General features: G+C 38.6%; 1 long non-coding RNA gene across 1 annotated transcript; it reads left to right on the forward strand.

The window, feature by feature from the left end:
* The first annotated feature begins 518 nt into the window (after window positions 1-518).
* LOC143142244 (uncharacterized) lies at window positions 519-4265 on the forward strand. The gene is made up of 4 exons (XR_012990913.1): window positions 519-1559; window positions 2082-2219; window positions 2326-2405; window positions 2538-4265. It is a non-coding gene; the product is annotated as an uncharacterized LOC143142244 (long non-coding RNA).
* The last annotated feature ends 9202 nt before the right edge of the window (window positions 4266-13467 follow it).

Genomic DNA, 13467 nt, shown 5'->3' on the forward strand with positions numbered 1-13467 from the left:
AAATATTACTCAGGCCCCTAGACCCATATTTTACCTCCAAGGTATGCTTTTCTTTGTTGATTGGACAGGTCACTATCACTATAGTGTCAAAAATCACATGTTGTGACCAAAGGGACCATTGTTGAGGCCTTAAATAAACACAAATTCAGAACTATGCCACAGTGAAAAGTTACAGTATATTAGGCTTTTAACATGGATGTTTTAAGCGTGCGTTTCCTATTTGAAATTTGAAGTGCCCAATCTTCATGATTTTTCACATATTCCTTCCCAGCTATTTTAGGCAAGTCCCTTCACTCGGCGGCCATATTGCAACGCTTTTTGGGCACTTATCGGGTATCTATTTCAACAGAATAGCAAGGCTTTACGACGGCATTTTTGCTCCAGCGGCGAGATCACACCACATGATTGGCTCAATGTATTCACATGTCGATGTTTTGTTGCGGAAGGGGTGGGATATGTGTAGACAACTGCCATATTGGCGTTACAAACTAACCCCATACATTTCTATGGATGATTTTTTGAGTGCTGTGTGTACTCATTAGAAAGTCTGGCACAGTATTGTCCATTCATTGCCCAAAAGAAGGCTGCAAACTTTGCAGTACACCTGATCATGTGGGATATAGTGCCACCTGGTGGTTGGCAAGAAATAGTCGCAAACCTGACTTGTACTGAGGTCAAGAGCCAACTGACCAACTCAAGTAGCTTATCTATAGTGTTAGAAAGGGCTTTGATGCTTTGAATGACCAAAAGCAATATCAAAATATTACCAAAATCAGGGCATCACATATCATCTATTAAAAAAAAACTGAAAAGCAGACTTACAAACATCACAGAAACACCAAGGAAATTGTTCCATTGATTCGAGTACAGTATTTAAAAATCACAGTGCTTGAATTAGATTTTTGTTTTCTACATGAGGTTGTTGTAGTAACTGCCAATAAAATGAACATCTGATGTAAAGATTGTCTATATGTCATTTCCTGGCCCTCGTGATTTTTTTCTAAGCTTCCTCCACTGTGGTCGCTCCTGGGTGACATACTGTGTGAACACAGAACAGACTTGAGCTTCACAAAGCAAAGTAAAGGCCAATGGAACAGGACGTGAGCAGTGGTCATCCATTAACCCCACAAATTTCCACTTAATTCAGTCTAATGCAACGGGATAGCATCTCATTTTGATTAGGTTAGAACTATAACTAGGTATGCATTACTCCCTCTGGTTTCTGAGCTTGCTGTTCAGCTCTGGAGTATCAGGCAGCTTGACCAAGTTAACAGTGGAGTTTGGACAAAATGTGACTCTAAACTGTTCTCTTGCTGAAGAGGAGATTTATTGGTTCATACAACGTCAGTCTAGGCCTCCAGTGAATATACTGTACTCATTTGGGAAGACTGATTTATCTGTGTACAACCAGCAACAATTTAGAGAGAAATACTCACTACAACCATTTAGTAGACATTTAGTTATACACAATGTGACCAGGACTGAACTTGGATCGTACTATTGTGCCAGCATAGAGGCGCATATTACATTCAGCAATGGCACCACACTCATGGGAAAAGGTAAGTGTTCATAAACATGTATACATTTAAAGCACTAGCATTTGAAGGAAGAAATTAACTGTATTATTGAAAGAGTTATGAAAAGTTTTTTCCATTTTCATGATGCATGTTTTTTTTTAACAGTCTAATGTCAGGTGGTAGGGTGTGAGCAGCTGTTATGTGCTGCTAAGCCTTGATTTTGTTTCAATTTATATGGATCAGAATTTAAACTGAACCTGCATCAAACCTGTACTGTAAAAAAGTGCTGATTTTACTAAAAAAAATGTCTGATTTTACTTCATCTATTTAACTGTTTCACTATTTCAATCTAATTTCAACTTGGCAATGAAGAACTCAAATATTCAAGTTGAATCATCAAATGCTTCCAACTTCATGAAATATATTGCTAGTATGCAGTATGGTTTGGACTTGCACAGTTATTTTTTTATTATTCAAGAAATTACATCAATTGGGTTGCCAAAACTTAATTATTGCATTTTCTGAGTGTAATTCATACTACTCAAAACATTTTTTGCTCTATAGAGGACCATCATTCTTCAAGCAATTTCACGAGGATAGATCCTCTGCAACCTCAGAAATGTCCACAGGACTATCTAAAACCATGGATATTATGCATTGTGTCGAGTCTTCTCAACTGTATCTTCATCATTCTACTCTTAGGTGAGTAGGCCATATGTAAACAAATGACACAGAGCGGCAAGATGCATGAATGTCTGTAGGCTACAAGTTACATTTTTTGTCGTCTGTACAAAATTAAAACTATCAGCAGGGGCGGTCAAGAGATGGTCAACTCTGAAGAAAAAGAGCAGAAGTGTGGAGCCGCCGCATGACTCTGACTCTCTTCACGTATGTATCTCATACAAGTCCTGCAAAAATCCTCTAGACTTCCATTTTTATGAAATACTATAGACGCAATTGCAGTATTCTTTTGTCATTACACGAAGGACAGATACATTGTTTATATTTTGTTTTCTCTAGTATTCTGCTATAGTCCTGCCCACACGGCCAAGAGCACCTCAGCCCAGAAACATCACCAGCACCTAGGCCTACTCTGAAATCCAGCTTCTAGCCTCCAGTCTGACTGACACCGCATGCTAAGCTTTATGGCTGCACTTATTAATATCGTGGGGCTATTGGAGATTTTGTTTTGATACATATTAGAATCACAGTGTGTTGTTTTTCATTTTGGAAGACATAAACGTAACAGACGTTTAGAAAATCTTCATGATCACTGCATGATCAGAGGGAAATGTGGAGGAGAGTGACAAAAACTAAATATGTGAAACACAATGTCACATTATATTATTACAATATACATTACTCAAATCATGGAGGTATTTCAGAAAGCTGGTTTACTGGCTTGCATGTTAATCCAGAGTAAGCGGTAAACCTGGGTTTTCAGTTCTAAACTGGTCAGGCTTTGTAACTCATTAAGGTAACATAGGCTCTGAACGTTCAGGTTATGTCCAGGTTATCAGGTTATGTTCAGGTATTTAAGTGCATGTTCAGCAAGGCCGCTGCTTTGACACAATGCGTTTCTTTTTTAGGAAAGTCCGATTGATATAGAAGCATAAATCATCCGTGCTATTTACCGTGGGAGGGTGATAAGACCACGACATGATATGTCTTATGCAAACAAGTTTTTGAGAGCGCTACCGTTTTTCAGCGGAATCCTTAATATACTTGAACAACATTCTCCATCCCTTCAATTTCTAACGTTACGCATTGTGGATCCGCCCACAATTAGAATAGAAAAGAATAAAATAAATATTTAATGTCTACCATGGTGGAATTTTTCTTTGGTTCACCAGACAAACAAGGCAGATGGATATACAGACAACATCTCAGACACATTGAATTTATCATTAAAACAATTAAGTTTAAATACATAAAATAACAGCTCAGTCATGTGTGACTTAGTTTGGTTCAGTCCCGGTTCAGACCTCCATGGGGCCCTACGCAAAATCCTCCTAAGGGGGCCTCCTGAACTCTGAGCGCCAAAATGTAACCATTTTTTTAAAGTAGCCTATCATTTGACACCTCAGTGCTCCCAATACAATCATCCCATCCCATTTTGGATGTCTATGGGAGTTACCAAATATAGTTTATACCCTATAAAGGACTAGGAGAAAGAAACATAATTGTGTGTGAATCACCTTCACACAGCAATAAATGCCCAGTTTCAGTGTCTGGGCTGTTTGCTTTTGATGCTTGCTGTATATCCCCTTGCAAAAAATAACTGCAGTTTTTTCAAAGTACAGTTCGGTTATACCACAATAGGCTACAGTGCAGTATAGTAATTTCATGTCCAAAATACTGCATTTCTGCAGTAAAGTAGGCCTACAGTAGGCTACGCAGTACAATGCTTTTTCCGTCTAAAATACTGCATTCCCTGCATAAGAACTGCAAATATTTCCTCCAAAACTGCGGTTTTCATACTCTGCAGTTTAACACTTGAAGTAATGCAGTTCTTTTTTGCAAGGGTCTGGTTGTGCTAGTTACTGACTGACTACTCACCTGTGTGTCTGTAGAAGGCTTGCCAAAGACATATGAACTGGTTCCCCTGATTCTCTTATTATTTCAATATGTTTTCAAACGTAGACTATTTTAAACAATAATTTTAATACTTCATATAGACTTTACGATGTGCATCTATTGTCCATGCAGCACAGCGAATCAAAGTTAATACATTAGGCTACTTCCCATTTTGCATAGGCTACGTTCAGTTGTAGGCTATCTACTAAAGCTTGACTGAAATATTGTAAAACAATTTAGTTATTTTAAAAATGTATGGGAAGAGTGAAATCACCTAGTTTCGACGGGTCCTCACATGTTTCTGCTGAAAAACTGCTAGTTTCATCCTGAGCTGCACGTTATTATGAACACATTTAGAGATGCGGAATTTTTTTTCCCTTCAAAAATGTAGCCAGTCGCCCGCATTCAAAAAACGGAATTTGCGACTCACAACTTTGCCTACTGTGACTGGGAAAGTCTGACAAGTAAGCCGCAGACAGATCAGGGGAATTACTTCCCTTTTAGGTAGGCCTAGGCTAGGCACGCGCTGGAGAGATGTATGTTAACATTAAACCATGGAACGAACGCAAGTTTACCCGACTGCTGTTCCCGCTGGTCATTCTCGTGACGTTTCTTCCGTTTTTCATGCCCTGAATGGTAATTCGGTTTCATGTTCACTTAATGTATGAGGCACTGTCGCTATAACTGTATTCATGGGTTTCATCAGGTCCCTTTCCACAGGTGTGTAAAATCAGGCACCTTGATTATCAATGCAGACTGAATGGTGCTTGATTAATACACCTGTGGAAAGGGACCTGATGAAACCCATGAATAGGGCCTATTAACTTGTCTGTCACTAGCTTGACTCAAGGGGAGACGGGGGAGGGGGCCTTCATTAACTTGCGGGGCCCTACGCAACTTGCATAGTGTGCGTATGGCAACTGGCACCCATGTTAACTGGCTGCGTTGGTGACGTTTCACGAGTGATGACGTTTCAGATGTGGCCGCTTGCAGATTTGTCACTTTCTGATGGAAACTGGAGACGATCAAATACAAATATGATCGTCTCCAGTTTATACATGACATATTTAAATGTCAAAATTGTCTGTAGTAGCCTACACTACATGCACTGGACCATGAATATGCCACCAAAAAAATAAATACCTAAACAGCCTAATAACTCCACGTGGGTATTCGAACCTGCTTCCTAAATGAAACCGCTTACAGATTAACTATTCATCTACGTAGGCTACTTGCGCCACGAACCAGCTGATTGAAGTCACATTGAAATGTACTTGACTTAGTCTATACAATTAATTAGTCAGCTGATAATTGTAGCAAGTTAACACGGCTGACGGTGTTGTCTTGCTACAGCAGTTGTCCAAGTCAGTAGGTCTTCAATGTATCATGGTTAAGTTTTCAAACATTTCACTGACTGCTGGTCAGGCTGTCTGTGGCCACCTAGTATCTGAAGCCTAAATTAAGGAAGCGTTGCTGGTCTAAAAATAAATAAATGATAATAAAAAAAACGTGTGAACGGGAGGATTGAACCCATGTCGACTGCGTGAAAAAGCAATGGGGAAGCATTAACCCGTTGCGCCACAGAAGAAGCACTAACTTGAAGTTTAGGAAATAAAGTATAAAAAAAACATCAAACCCATGTTTACATGTCAGCAACATTAACGTTAATAGCCCATAAGCCTAAGAGTTTTGACTCTCCCTGTGCGCAAATTTTGTGTAAAATATGGACACGTTATAGACTTCTCCTGCCTATTGCAGTGTGCGTTTCAATGCCTGTGTTTCATGAACTGAATTCTTAAAAGAATAGGCTGGACAAAAGGATACACAATTAGGCAACACATTTTTATTTGATTTATTTGCTGACGTTCATGTGGCTCTACAGACACTTCAGGTAGGGGTGGCCACACCCGCAGTGGAACGTTTGTAAAACTTAACCATGATACTTTGAAGGCCTACTAAATGGCTTGGGCAACGGTAGCATGATAACATGGTAGCTAGATAACATGAACAGCTATGTTAACTTGTTACAATTATAATAACGTTAGCTGACTTCTTTTAATCACACAACTAAAGTCAATTTCTGAAAGAGCAGTCAGCTGGTTCGTGGCGCAAGTGGATGTCTGATTACCAAGTAAGCAGGTCAATCAATTTATTCGTGGTTTGATACCCACGTGGAGTTAATTTATGCTATTTAGGTGTTTGCTTTTTGGGTGGCATATTCATGGTCCAGTGCATGTAGTACTACATACAATTTTGACTTTTAAACATGTCATGCCTATTTGTGTGCGTCTCTAGTGTATCAGAAAGTGAGAAATATGCAAGCGGCCACATCTGTCAAAGACTCGTCATCAATCATGAAACGTCATCAACGCCGCCTGTTATGGCAGCAGATCCAGTATCTGTGTCATTCAGGAATTAGGAAAGCACTCTGGAAAGTAATGGACGCGTGCAAAAATGGTGTTTTCAACAAAAAATCTTTATCTAAGAAAATGTCTATTTCAAATTACATAAACAATAATAAAGGTTTTCTTCCTATTACAGTTCCTTCAGTAAGCTCTCAACACGACAAGCACAGACTGTGTGCATCCGTGCTCTCCAATCCATCCATCTCTCATCTACCAGTCTTCAAGCCCAAAATGCGTCTTTACACACGCTATCAAAATAAAAGTCTCCATTTTTAAATTACTATTAACTTAGACTGAGATTATGCTTGCTTTCATGAAATGATACATAAATTACAAAAATACGGCGATCCCTCTCCGTTTTTTGCGATTGGGAGGTTTTTGTACGGGTTTGGAGACGCAGTTTTTGTCGGTCAGTGCGTAAAGTTTGCCTTGCACTAAAGCGGTTCCTGCGCAACTTCATTCGTTTTCCTGGCCACAAACCCACTAGGATCATTAAAGTGGCGTTTCACCAACTGGCAGGTCAGCATCACTTGTTTTAAGTTTTACCAAATTTGCACCGAAATTATCTTTGCTGAAGAGCTTTCAATTAATTGGCCTTGGCTAGCCTATTTCAGGCTTTCCAAACATCATTCATTGGCTGCATTGATGGGACGCAAGTGTCACACATTACATTAGATGTAGGCCTATGCACATTACTCAAATCAGATCTCTAATGTAAAGTAGTCTCTTGTAAGCCACAACGTCTTGTTAAGACATCAAGTGATTATAAGCTGTCGTTTTTTTTGTCGTTTTATCTCATTGTCTAGTTTGTAAGAGTGGTGTTATTGTAAGAGTGTATTTATGCTCAGACCAACATGAGTCTTGAGGAAATTAAAGAACAGAAGAATTTCCCATTTCTTCAGTAGACCAAAGTGAACATATTTGTCAATTCAGTGTTTTCTCTGTAAGACAGAATTTCATTGACACATGATTTGTGCCGTCAATATATAATTTGCATGCATGTATAAGTTACATTACACCAGTGTGCACAAGTTACACGCTTAATATTACAAATTAATTGAGGGAATGTAAATGTAATGAGTAAGTGTCTCTATAATCTATCAAGGAATTCACAAAAACAAAAACAATGATACGCTCGCAGTATCCACTCTGTTTACCTAATCCACCGTATCACAGTATCCACTTTGCTCTAATCAGGATACTCCTGCTAAATTAATGGCCATTTTTTAAACACATGAATGTTTGCAACATGTATGCTTGATAATACATTCCAGCAACAGGGTACATGGGGTGGTCTGTCCTAGAGATAATGTATTTATTGAATAATTGAATTCAATTGAATAATTTTGATTATAGGTTACAAAAGTGTAAGAGAGTGACACAAAATATGAACAGCATGTTGAGCTAGCGCTTGTTGTAATAATCCACATGCTTTTGACTTCTCAATAAACAGTGCAAAACTCAAGTGTTGTAAGTGTTATCTGACTGCAGACCTGGACTAGAGTTGGATGTCTCGAGACCGGTCTTGGTCTCGAGACCACTTTTACGTTTCCCCCAAAATATATTTCATATACATCGTTCTGAACTGTATCTAAATTGTGTCTAAACCTCCCGTGCAGCTGGACAGACAACGAGCAAGCTATAGCGCGCGTACAGTAGCCTAATTGCGCCAACGTGCACTGGTATCCAAAGTGTTTTAGCAGACGGACGTTTCTTGGAAAGTCTCCGAAATAAATAAAAAAACATAGGCCTACAGGCTAAAGAAAAATATGTTGATGTTTCAATAGCCTATTCTGGTTTTATGTGTGTAGTGTTTCGCTGGAGAGACAAGAGACAGACAGCGCGTGTACGGTTTAACCAGATCTTGCGCAGCAATAATGAAAGTGTTTTAGCGGACAGAAGTATTGTAGCGACCGGCTGTCAATCAGGGAGTGCCCGCGCTATGCATAAGCCCAGGCACGCTCATAGTTGGCAGCCTGGCGAGAGGGGGGCGGGACCCCCGGAGAATATAGGCTACTGTTCGAGAAAGTTCTGCCTCTTTCGGTTCTGGGCCTGACACGGCCCGCTGTGTTATATGCTGCATTGTGTGCTTTGTGACAATAAACCAGTTCATGATAGTGAAACGCTACAGTATGTTGCAGTCTCCCAAATAAAAAGGCATGACTCAAAGAAACGTGTTTCATGATATACAGTAGCCTATATAAAAAAACGATTGGAAGTGGGAGCGAGCAGAGTAACTAGGCTAAATAAATAAATAAATGTTGAAATTAAGTGTTTGCAATTTATTCATAATCAAAAACAGATACAGGTGGGTTAAAGATATCTAGTGATACTAGAGTGATAAGAAGTCCTAGTGAATGCTTGATAAGTAGCCTATAATACAGTAAATAAACAAACAAATAAATAATAAATAATTAGGCTAAGTGAAATTTTCGGCGCGCGCTTTGCGCGCGCATTATAACTATATCATAGTACCACCAAGAAATAAAAACTACTTTCACCCCTGATCTCACATGATCAGATCATGCATGTGTTAGTATTATGTATCATGACATACTCTTCTTACATGCGCGGTATAAATTATTTAGGGAGGGATATTTTTTTGCAAGCTTCTTTGCAGACTACTGAAATATTTTTTGGCTAAGAGTGTAACTACATGCTAAGTACAGGTAGCTAACTTATCAGTGTCTCTCGCTACTTAAACATTAACAGTTTTCACCAACGTTAGATATTTTGGCGAATTCATTGAGTAGAAATACTGTATATCAAAACCGTGTCAGTGAGCACTTTAAGGGCTGGTATCATGTGGTTTGTTGTTGATTTTGGCAAGGTTATAATTGTGTATCTTCAATTTCATCTACAAATGAAGTACTAGAAATGCAATTCCGAGGAATTACACGAGGGGATGCAGTCTGCTGGTGTTGGTGAGGCTGTTGAGCTTGCTGCTAGCTGTTTGGTAGGGTAATTGTGATACCTGCAAAGGTGCTTTTGGAGTAACCAAATTTGAATCTTGTGTGACATGGCATTCTTGAGATATCATACTCAAGGTGTTTTTGACCTTGACATTTGACCTTCAACCTCCAACTTCAACTCACTTCATCTTTGAGTCCATAAAAACACTCGTACCAAATTTAAAGCATGTACGTCAAGCCGTTCTGGAGATATAATGCTGAATGCATGAGATATGGCTGGGACTTTTATTTTGACACACAGGAAACACTTTAACAAGATGTGTAGTTCAGGTAGAGCTAGATTGTATGCTTAGAAGCTGAGACAGTTGAATTCCTCACAGGTGACACCTGTGCCAGTGTTCTGATTAGCCTGGGAACTGCTCTGAGAACTACTTAACGAGCGCAGCTGGCTCTATTATGACAACACAGCCCCCATTCAAGTCTATGGGGGAAAAATACACTTTTAATTACAAATATCTCAAAAAGTATAAACTTCTCAAAAATGAAAAATGGATAGGACGGTAAAGCCTTGGAAGATCTACGGAACGGTGTTTGAACCAAATTTGTACGTTAAGCGGTTTGGGCTGAATAGCGCGCACAAAAAGGTAAAAAGAAAAATAATAATAATAACTAGAAATGCAATTCCAAGGAATTACCAGTGCATGAAAATGCTAAACTTGTGATGTAAAATATCATGTATAGTTAAAACAGATAATACAGAGATGGTTACTACGGTGATGCTAGGATAGACATGGTGGTTGCATAGCTTAATAAAAGTTGATAGTTTAAAAGTAGACTGTTTAAAAGCTGAATGTAGATAGTTTAAAAGTTGTTGATAGACAGTAGATAGTTTAAAAGTTGTTGATAGACAGTTAGTTTAATAGATAGTTTAATGATAGTTTAAAAGTAGACCATTTAAAAGTTGAAGGTAAATAGTTTAAAAGTTGTTGACAGACTGGAAGTTGAAGGAATGTTGATATTCAAATAGTTTAATGGCTGTGTATAGGTAGATATTTGACGATAACTGTAAGTTGGAATGGCTCTAATGTTTGCTAGCAGTTATGCTAAGATTTTTAACTATGCTAACCATGCTACTTAGCTAATGTTTTATAGCAGTGCTAGCAATGCTAACCATGCTACTTAGCTAACGTTTTCTAGCAGTTTAATGAATTTGGTTTTTTCAAATAGTTTAATGGCTGTGTATAGGTAGATATTTGACGATAACTGAAAGTTGGAACGGCTCTAATGTTTGCTAGCAGTTATGCTAAGATTTTTAATTCTGCTAACATTGCTACTTAGCTAATGTTTTATAGCAGTGCTAGCAATGCTAACCATGCTACTTAGCTAACTTAACTAACATTTTCTAGCTGTTTTGCTAAACATGCTAAATATGCTAGCAATGTTAGCATGCTAACTATGTTAACCATGTTAATTAGCTAACTTAGCTAACCATTTTTAGTAGTTATGCTAACTTTGGTAACTAGCATGTTAACATGTAAACAATGCTAACCATGTTACTTAGCTAACTTAGCTAATCATTTTTAGTAGTTATGCTAACTAGCATGCTAACATGCTAGCATGCTAACCATGTTACTTAGCTAACCTAGCTAATCATTTTTAGCAGTTTTGCTAAAAATGCTAACTAACATGTTAGTATGCTAACTATGCTAACCATGTGACTTAGCTAACCTAGCTAATCATTTTTAGCAGTTTTGCTAAAAATGCTAACAATGTTAGCAATGTTAACATGCTAACTTTGTTAACCATGCTAACTAGCTACAGTGGGTAGGAGTCATAGTTGATGAAAAGTGTTGACATAGTTGATGACAAGTTAAAAGTTGTTGATAGACAGCTAGTGAATATATATAGTTTAAAAGTTTAAAAGTTGAATGTAGATAGTTTAAAAGTTGTTGATAGACAGCTAGTTTAATAGATAGATAGTTTAATGATAGTTTAAAAGTAGACCGTTTAAAAGTTGAATGTAAAAAGTTCAGTAGTTTAATGGGTTACATTGTTTAACAGTGGATTATTGTAGTGAGGACTTTTATTTTGAAACAGTTTTGGGCAGAGGAAACAGTTGAATAGGATGTGTAGTCTTAATTGACCCAGATTGTATGCTTAAAGCCTGTGGCTGCAGGTGGCCTGAACACCTGCCATTAGGATTCTAATTGCTTAATGGCCGTATTATGATGTCACAATCGGCAATGTTAAGTCTATGGGGATTTAAAAAAAGTTTTTCTTTAATAGTTTAAAAAGTATATAAGTTTCAAAGTTGAAAAGACATAGCAACCCGATCTGTTTGAAGACCTACGTTACAAAGTTTGAATGAAGTTTCTAAGTTAAACTGTTCAAGAGAAATTGCGTATGGAAAAAGTGGTAAGCGGAATAATAATAACTAGAAATGCAATTCCAAGGAATTACCAGTGCATGAAAATGCTAAAGTTGTGATGTAAAATATCATGTATAGTTAAAACAGATAATACAGAGATGGTTACTACGGTGATGCTAGGATAGACATGGTGGTTGCATAGCTTAATAAAAGTTGATAGTTTAAAAGTAGACTGTTTAAAAGCTGAATGTAGATAGTTTAAAAGTTGTTGATAGACAGTAGATAGTTTAAAAGTTGTTGATAGACAGCTAGTTTAATAGATAGTTTAATGATAGTTTAAAAGTAGACCGTTTAAAAGTTGAAGGTAAATAGTTTAAAAGTTGTTGACAGACTGGAAGTTGAATGAATGTTGATATTCAAATAGTTTAACCCTCTAGGCGCCACAGTCGACTATAGTCGACAAGATGCGGTACTGAATAAAACGGCCGATTTAGTCAAATAGGGTGTCATATTTCGTTCGACTTCCACTCCACTAGATGGCAGACATGTCATACGTCATCCCCGAGTCGAAAAAAGGGCACGCTTTAAACAAAACTTTCTAGCTACAGCCGATTGAATCAGTGCGTGAAATACCGGAGCTAGTGTGCGTGTGAGCCACTTTGTCAGAGCGATATTGTCAACGTCAGCGAGTATTTGCATTAGGTTATCGTCTAATGGCATCAAAAAAGTTTACCTGAAATGAAGTGTTGGGTCTTCTATTCGCGGACCCTGATTCTGAAGGGGAATATCTGCCTTCAGAAAATGACGGTGATTCGTTTAGTGAGGCTTCAGATGCGTCCCTGCCTTGCAATGATGCAGCTGGACAAAGTGAGAGTTTACTCCATAGTTTAGCTTACACCAAGCACAAACGTTGAATCGTTTGCCCAATGTCACTGGTGGGAATAATGTTTCACGGGTTCGGAGTGTTCATCGGGAAGTTAGCAGGGTGTTAGTGGTGTGGCGAACGAGGCTGGAGGTAGCCTAATGTCCATAGCGCTAGCTAGCTTCTGTCTTCTGAACGTGTGCCTCTCCACAATCGCGGCGACAGTAACGTGGTGGAGCCTTTGTCTAATGCCACTGGGTATGTTAGACGAGGTCGAAGTGCTCATAGGACAGTTAGGGGGGAACGTAGTGGCAGTGTGGGGAGTCGCAATGAGAATGACAGTAGGCCTAGTCTGAGCTGCGCAAATTCTCTCCACTCGGCGCGCGCGAGGCATATCTGGCCATGCTGCTCGCATGGTGGAGGTGGTGACACGCTCTCTCCCTCTCCCACACACACACACAAACATTAGGTCATGCATAGTCTATCACAAGATGATGGGAATGCCGGCCCTGTATGGATAGGGATAGGGAGTCATTATCTCTACAGCAAAAGGCCTGCTACATAAAAAAAAAATGTCAGCCATTTATTAGTAATGATTTACACTGTTGATTTGCTATCTATTTCCCTGATCATTTAGGACATACACTATGTGTTCCTTTTTGTGTGTTCATGTCCTTGTGATGTGTGTGTCTGTCAGCTAAGAAAAAAAACAAAAAAACATCAACAAAAACATCAAAAAGAAAAAAAATACTAACATTGTCTCTTGTCTTGTCTCGTCATCTCACTCCTGATCTGTGCCTTGCCGTGGCAAATGAGCTTTTGAACT

This window comes from Alosa pseudoharengus, unplaced genomic scaffold (assembly GCF_046254945.1).
Source record: "Alosa pseudoharengus isolate Yale_2024_CS ecotype anadromous, Long Island Sound unplaced genomic scaffold, YU_APseudo_1.1 YU_APseudo_1.1_scf_24, whole genome shotgun sequence".
In the NCBI taxonomy this organism is placed as follows: Eukaryota; Metazoa; Chordata; class Actinopteri; order Clupeiformes; family Clupeidae; genus Alosa; species Alosa pseudoharengus.